Here is an 8,888-nt window from a genome sequence, read left to right on the forward strand (position 1 = left end):
AAGTTTAAAAAATCTTATTATTGATCAATGCTTGCTTGAAGAAAAAGAAAGTGATGGTATCGATATAGATCGAAATTTGAACATTTTTGGTATATTGCAATCTTTCTGTAAGTTTAACGTCCAGTCGATAATGGATATTCACAAGGAATTTTCCTCTCAAGTCGCGAATCATTGCAATGAAGAATGGTACAAGATCAGTCCAAGTCTCTATGTCCGTTCACTGACCGACGAAATGATCCAAGATCTACTTGAAGACTACATACATGCTTCAGGCTTATCTCGTCACTGGAATTATTCTTTAACGAAACACAAAGAAACCGAAGATAGTAGTTCCAGACTTATTGAATATTTGGTTATATTTCGAGCCATAACAGAATCTTCCCAAAAGAATGAATGCAAGATTCTGATTAATATCTATTTTCCAAAAACGCCATCTAAGTATTCTCATTATATTTATTGCTTAAGTAAACATTAAAAAAGTCTTGGTACAATTCGGTTTTAACGGTGACCAAAAAGCGCCTAGAAAAAAAAATTGCCAAATTATAAAAATATACTCAAGTGGATTATTATTTATTATAAAAGATTTTGAACATGCTAATCACAGGCTATATAGTTTGACGATTGAAATCGCCAAATTGGTGCAATTTTTCTTGGCTCTTTTTGGTCGCCGTTACAACCGCCAAGTACCCAAAGATTTTTAAGAAGTAGTTTACTTCTCAAGATTATCTGCTTCTGACTTTTACCCTTTATAGAATTTTCGGTTAGAATGAGAATGTGGTGCGACTGGCAAATGAATTTATTGTGACTTGTCAAATGAGATATTCTCACACTAGCAGATTGGCGGCCAGGCAAAAGTCTTAAGAAATTGGCAATGACATCTTATTTTCTTTTTAAATCTATCTGGATTGTTTCAGTAAATAAAAGAGGAAAAACCTCTCAAAATCTCAAAATAAATGATTTAAGTTGTGATAATTTATAGAAGTTTATTATATAGCTCATATTCTGTCTTTTTTTTTCTTTGTTTTTTGCAGTGCTGAAAAATTTTGGAATGAAGTCCATTTAAATCTTTCCACTCGTTAGCAGACATTACTCGTTTTCATTGAGAAACAGAGTCTTGCTTATAAGCAAAGATCGATTTAGCCGGAAATGTTATGTTCTGCATGCAAAATAAAGTCCTAATTTGTAAGCAAGGATGTATTTTTAGATAAGCCTGTCTTAAGCATCAAACATCAAAAGATTGTTAGAGACATCTTCACCATATCGTCTAGTATTCGGAATATCTAAAAACATCAAACATCGTGGAAATACTGTACAATATCTTGTAAGGTACGCAAAATAGTACAGAAAAAAATCGCAATTCTGCTTTAAAAAAACTTGTCTGTATTATGACGAATGCACCATGGTGCCAGAAAAATTACACCATGCGTCAAAAGATAAAATTAAAGAAACATTCCAAAAGCTTTCTAGGAATTTTTTCGACCTAATAAAAAAATCATCGTATCTCAATCAGTTGATAAACATTATCCACCTACAATGAAAAGAAACATGCATAATCATATGCGATGACAAAAGGCCTTTTCCTTGAAATCATCTAAATTTGAAACATTCTCAGCTGAACTCTTTTGTTTGAAGTTATTTGCTGCTATCTCCAAATTAATCAAGCCTTTTCAACTCGCTCTTAACCTTATATAAGGCTTTTGTTAGCTTTTCGAGGCTGTCATAAAGTCCAATTTTACACTCAAGTTGAAGGAGAGTGAATAAGCATTAGAATTTAAATGAATATATAATTCAAAACTTTATCTATTTACATATAATTAAACATGCATTTATATAAAAATTCAAGTTAAGGAATAAAGTTAATATAACCTCTTTTGTCGACTTTTTACTTGAGAATGAAAAAGACAGCCAAACGAATTATTAGACAAAACGGGGAAGAGCCCCTAGACAAAACGGGGAAGAGAGAATAACAAGCTAAGTAAAGAAATTAAGAACCCTGAAACAAATCTCATTAAGAAGAAAAAGCCTTGGATTGCATCTCAAATCTAAATAATTATATTCCCATTACAAGAAAAATAATTTCACAAAATTCTTACAATTTTGTATTTGAATATTCTTATTACAGAAATGTTCACGAATGTGTTTAAAAAATTGACAAAGCTAAAGAACCAGTTCCTCACTAGTGTAATTTCTCCACTTTCTGTTTCATATGAACCCAAGTTGCACAACTTGTTGCAAAATATTGTACAATATTGTGCTATTTGATATTATTCATTATTTAACAATATTATGCAATATTGCGAATATCATATTGAAGAAATCAGAGATAAATATCAGAGCAGCGAAGCAAGAAGTAAGATACAAATGAGTCAGTCGTATACCTGTTTAGCTGGAGACAACAGGAAGAGAAGTGAATTTTATTTAGTGAGCAGTCCTATGTATAACATACATATTTTGCTCATGGCGCCGTCTATTGGCACATTGTATAGTTAAAACTAACATTTCAACACATATAATATTGTACAATATGTGCGAACAATGAAAACTCATAACTTCTAGATATGTCATTAATGATCGCACATCTCCATTTTCTCCCTACATTCTCTAAAGGGGGAGGAGACATGATAAGGCTACTAGCCCCAACCTCTTAATATTTTCCCCATTTTTTATTTTAAGGTTACTGACGTATCATCATTTGAAATCTCTTGGCATCTAGATATGGCACCAATGGTCTCCAATGTCTTCTAGTTTTAAGAGATATCACAAGCTCTAGCTTCAACAACTTACCAAGTGTCACTGATTAATTTCAGTACTTTGTGTGCGTAGCTAACGAATCAGATCACTTATGTGTTTGCATAATTAAAATAATATTTCATTTGGTGTGATAAGATGTAGTTCATCTAATTTGTTTGATATTACTAAAGTAATGGTATTATGGTGGGCAAACAGCTGGTAGTTGAAAAGTCCTAATAGTATATTACGAAAAATATGTCATATGTGTATATGGTGAGAAGTCCAATATGTTCAATAACAAGTAACGGTCTTTTATTCCTCAAGAAATCCGAAAACGCTGAAGAATGCGGAAAAATAGCACTTGCAGAAATTAATGGTAGTTGCGCAAGAAGGAAATCATTACTAAACAATCCCAATAATCCAGACCACTCAGAAAAATCTCGCTGGAGAGCAATACCTCCTCTTTTATAGCTCTTACGACATGGCAGCTCTTGAAATATTCTATATCTTTCCTTCTAATAAAGATATTACTTTGATTTCCGCATATTCGAAAAACTTTCATTTTTATCGTCAAAATCGCCAGGTTTGTTGATGAGGCTGGAGGTCAGTGGCATAGATTCACAGATAGACAAGCGTAATTCTAAAAATGTGTTATTCATACTCAGTGAGATCTTAAAACTGGAGATTTCTAAAAATACTCAGTTCGAATTTTTGGCTATTGCAATGCCTTCTATTTGTTTACTTCGTATATCGGAAAATAAAAATAAAATATCTAAAAAAATAATTGTTGCGATATCTCCAAGATACTGAAGGGCATTCAAAACTCATTCGAACAACATCGTGAAGATATCATATAATACCTTGTATTAAAAAGTTTTCAACTAAAATCTTGTATTAAATATTTCGCAAATTGCATTATTAATTCATGATACCGTATATAATAAATATTTCATAGACTTTTTTTTAAAAAAATTACATTTATTGACTCAAATATGAAAAAAAAAAATCTTTATATTGTTTAGGACATTTTTTTTTTTTCTATTTGAAGTTTCGGCATGTAATGGTTTAAAAATTATCTATTGAGCCACAAGTCCTGTATACTTTTTCAAACTTTGCAGTTGGAATCAATTTTCCTTGAACAACTCTCAAATTAATCTTCAGGAAATTATTAAAATACTGTTTTTAAGTTATTATAAAGTGGCAACATTCGATCAAAGGATATTTTTATTTACTTTTTCATTTAGCACTTCTGCAATGATTTGTTATTTATATTATCGATGTTAAAAGTAATTTCACTGAAAATGTGTTAATACTTCTTATCCTAGTAACATTGGTGGAGTAAAAACTTTAATGTCTTAACCACTAGCTCCACCTTGATTTCTTATCAATGAAGGCAAGTAATAAAGTTATATCAATTTCTGAAAAAATTTATAAACTGAATATATATATATATATATATATATATATATATATATATATATATATATATATATATATATATATATATATATATATATATATATATATATATATATATATATATATATATATATATATATTTAACAAAGCGTAATTTTGATATCAAAAGTAGTTTTATTCACTCAGAATTATTCATTGGTGGGCATGCGTTTTTATTCTATGTGTATTTATATATTCGAAACAGATTTTTTCTTTCCAATTCAAATTTAACGTAATATCTTGTTGTTGTTTTTTTTAAAAAAACTGCAAACTGGATTATTATTCTTTATTTAGAATAATATCACGATGTACTCATACAAACACACAAACGATTCTGGGACTTATATTTAATATGTTATATTATAAAAATATTTACTGAATGCTTCTAATAAAGAACTTTAGTTCCCGGGTCATAGTTTTATCTCTTTGACTATAAACGGCACAGATATTTTTCATTCACGAAAATTGTTTTACAACTCATTGTAATGTTCTCAGTTGTAGAAGAAAGATAGATATGCATATTATCTCATATTTTGTCACCTTAACTGCGCTGTTTATTTTCCCGCCAAAAACAATTTCATTTCGACATTCATTTCATTTTCTCATATACGAAGTTTTTGTAATCGTAGAAAAATTCGAAATCGAGGTTTCGATTAATTTCCATATTTCAGATCTCCCTAGAACAGAAAAACTTATTTTTAGAATAATGTCTTGTCTTCTTCTGTATGAATACGATAACTCAAAAACTCTTTGAGTTAGATAGATGAAATGTGGTATATGGAATGAACATCAAACTTGTAAATTTCTATCAAATTTTGAATGCTATCCATTCAGAATAAGTCTTTCTGTTTGTTCGTCTATCCGTGTGCAAGTAAATGCAATAACTACAAAAACTAAAGAACTAGATAAGTAAAATTTGGTGTACAAATGAAGCATCTAAAACGTCGATTCTTATCAAATCTGTCCAAGGGTTGATTATCTATAGGACTGTACTTCCGCATGCATGTAAACGTAATGACTGAAATAAATGAAATTTGGTATTTAATCTTGTGTTTAAATTGTAATTCTACATTAAATTTTGTCTACAGTCGGTCGTGAAAAAGACACCCAACCTATTCATACTCGATATTTGTATATTAATGGCATAGAGGGAATTAATCACCAAAATAATCTCAAAAAAGTCGATCGTTAGATATTCCATATATATTCACCAAAAATCGATATTTCGTAACTATTGTTTGCTAATGCCATGCAATTAATATATAAGTTAATTATACTTTTCTTTATTATACTATGAACTTCAAACTCTTATTTGTGTATCTCTGAAAATAAAAGTATAATTACTGACAGCTCGTGGCACACCCTGCCTTATCCAGTTCCTTTAGTCTTATGTAGAAGAGAGAAGATATAACATCTTACTTTGATATAATGTAATAAACTTTTGAAGGGACCACTCTCACTGATTTAATGATTACTTTATATCTGTATGTGTGTGTTCACTAGTTTTCATCTATCTTTAAATATTGCAGATTTTTGCAATAAATATCTATTAAATATTGTAAATACTTATAAGCTTTCATAGCAAGTAATAATAATTAAGTTTTAAGCACAAAAAAAAGGTAAATTTTTGGTTATGGTAAACTTATTACCTAGCTTCTAATTTAAAAACAACTAAAAAAAATCAAAACACAAATTTGTCTTATTTGCATCCCATTGCATTCATTTTCATAGAAAATGAATGAAAAAAATTGTAGAAAGATACATAGTCAAAATGTTAAAGTATGAAATCACTTGTTGAATTAACAACAAACATCACATTCTGTAGAAATATGCTGCGAAAATTAATTTTTTCCCTCTGTTCTTTAATACATAAGCAATGAAAAAATTTTAAGTTAAAAAATAAAAATAAAAAAAATGCTAAAATTCATCAAAATCACTTTTGAAAAAAATTAAAGAAAAAAAAACTAAAATAAAATAAAACATGTTATTGCAATAAAATAAGGGTCAAGGCAGTAAAAGAAATTTACAACAATGGATGACTACATTGTTCTTTTAATAATTAGCTGAAAGGAAACTAGTAAGAGTACAAATTTTGCTTTCGTCTCCTGGATTCTTGGATTTATCTGTTAGGTGAAATCTACTTTAGTGTTCCCTTTAATACTGTGGTGAATAGCATATAATCTAGTTAACAACTATGCTACACGAGCGTACGCTTTTGTATCATGATTTAGTTACTGGACTGCGAACCTGAAGGTCCCAGGTTCTATCCTCGCGCATCACATACCGCTACCATACCATTAAGAAGGCTAAGTCGCCAATGCGAAAGAGAAGCAAATAATCCAATTAACTTAAGTGTCGAAGGATTGCTGAGGGAACTAATCTTTATTATTCCGGGTTCATATTGGCGATAAAAGCAAGGGATACGTTAATATCCATTTCGCCTTGGTCACAGGAATTTTAAAAAAAAATCTTGCTCTACTGTTTCACATCCTACAAAAGAAATGTAAGCCTTGTGTCGGGCATGCTAATTATAAAATAAAACTGGCTGTGGAGACCATAAAAATCTTAATGATATTTTGAAAAATCTCTTCATTAGTGAGAATCTATTACCCAAGAAGAGCTGCCAAATTTTACAGCTATAGTTCTAATAAACTAAATTAAACCCATGTGGGTCAAGGCTTACAGTGCCCATATCTCCTTTCTTGACCGAGGGCCCAGGGGTGCAAGGCATAAGTCCCGGTTAGGTGGTCAGACTAAAGCGGAAACTCCAGTGTTTAGTTCCCAGGCATGTTTGGTCCTCAGTTTATCGACCCACTGAAGGGGTGAAAGACTAAGGAATAATACATAGAATGACCATAAAGTGCATTGAAGGAATTTTCTGCTTTTACGAATACGAAGTGTACAAAGAAAAAGTATTGTAATCGCCAACACTTTTTAGAAGAAGAAAAGAAACACTTTTTCCAGATTTTGAAGAGGCTTGCATTACTACATTATTTACAAAACTTCTGGAGTCGGAAAAACAAATTTTTACCGTTATGTCTCTCTATTTGTAAACACGATAAGTCAAAAGCACTTTGCTATAAATATATTAAATTTGATATATAAAGTTAATATCAAATTTGTAGATTTCTGTCAAATTTTGAACGAAATCTATTTAAAGAAAGTGTATCTTTCCGGCTGTCAGTGTATAATTGAACATAACAACTATAAAACGAAGAGAGTTAGATAGATAAAATTGGTACTCAGATTAAATATTTAAAATTTACATCTGTATCAAATTTGGAAGCAAATGTATCAAGCATTTGACTATATGTCGGTTTGTACTTTTGCATTCATGTGAACGAGATAACCCAAAAAACGCAATGACTTAAATATATGAGATTTGATATAAAATTTTGTGATTACAATAGTAGTTCTGAGTGAGACTTTGGTTTCAATCGATAGAAAAAAAAAAGCTTCCAAAACATGCATCCAGCATTCTGGTGCTTATATTTTAACTGCATCCATACGATTAATCGTCAAAAGATTGACAAAGACTGTTGGCTAACAGATTCTTTTGTAACCATTGTTTTCTAATGGCATGTGGTTAATAATACACAAATACATTTATTTGGAAGTAAGAAAAAAAGTTTCGGGGAAACCACTATCTCTAGTTTCCTAATGTATGTGGTGTACGGAGTGTCATCCTGGAGACGCTCGCGTCATCACTCAACAGCCAATAAGAAGCTATCTGATTCCCGCCATTAAAACTGTATTCAGTAATGTAATAGCGTTCATCGATGTAAAACGTCCGTTCAGCCGTTCGTCCAGTTCATTAAATTCGCTTATGCAGAATTAGTGTGTGATTCTTGTAATATGAGCCATCTCTAAGCATTAATCTGAATCGGGCTTTCTCCTAGGGCCTGTGAGAGATATTTGATTTGATATATAATACGTTAGTAGAGGCCTGTTTTTCGAGCCAGAGTTAAAATGTCTCTACATGTATGCCCCAATTTATAGATACCGGAACAATCAATGAACATCATCATGTTAAAAAAGTTGTTGCATGAATATGATTTTAAACTATTCCTTATTGAGAAATGCATTGTTTGACTTATAATGTGCATAGTGAAACATTGGACATTTTTTATAGTAAGAAGACATAGAAACAATGAATTCAAATTCAAGAGTAACCATTGTCCATCCCAAGAAGGATAAAGGCTGGGGTTGGGTAGTCGTCGGCACCACCTTCATCATACACTTAATCTGTGATGGTGTTATGTTTACCTTTGGTATCTTCTACGCCGAATTTCTAGAATATTTCCAGACCACAGCAAGTAAAGCGTCTTTGGTTATGTCTGTATTCCTCGGTGTCAGTTATTGCATAGGTAAGCTGTTTTTCATTTATTGAAGAATTAAATGATTTAATTGCATCACTAATTTCAAATAAAAAAACGTTTCTTTTTTTTTAACTTGTTAAAAAAAATTTCTGATAATTACAAGTTTAAAATAACTATAAGATGCAGTCAACCCCAAGCATTAGCGTTATAGAGCAATATTTAAGTTTTATCAAAATTGTGATAACCATATTAACAAGTAAAAGATGGCTAAAATGACACAAACACAATACTGAAGGCGGACATGAGCACAGCATTCGTTGTCACTTGTAATGTGCTCGGAGGAGAACATCTGTAAAGGCAAAATGATATAATGATTTCCAA

The sequence above is a fragment of the Argiope bruennichi genome, chromosome 3 (genome assembly GCF_947563725.1).
Source record: "Argiope bruennichi chromosome 3, qqArgBrue1.1, whole genome shotgun sequence".
NCBI lineage: Eukaryota > Metazoa > Arthropoda > Arachnida > Araneae > Araneidae > Argiope > Argiope bruennichi.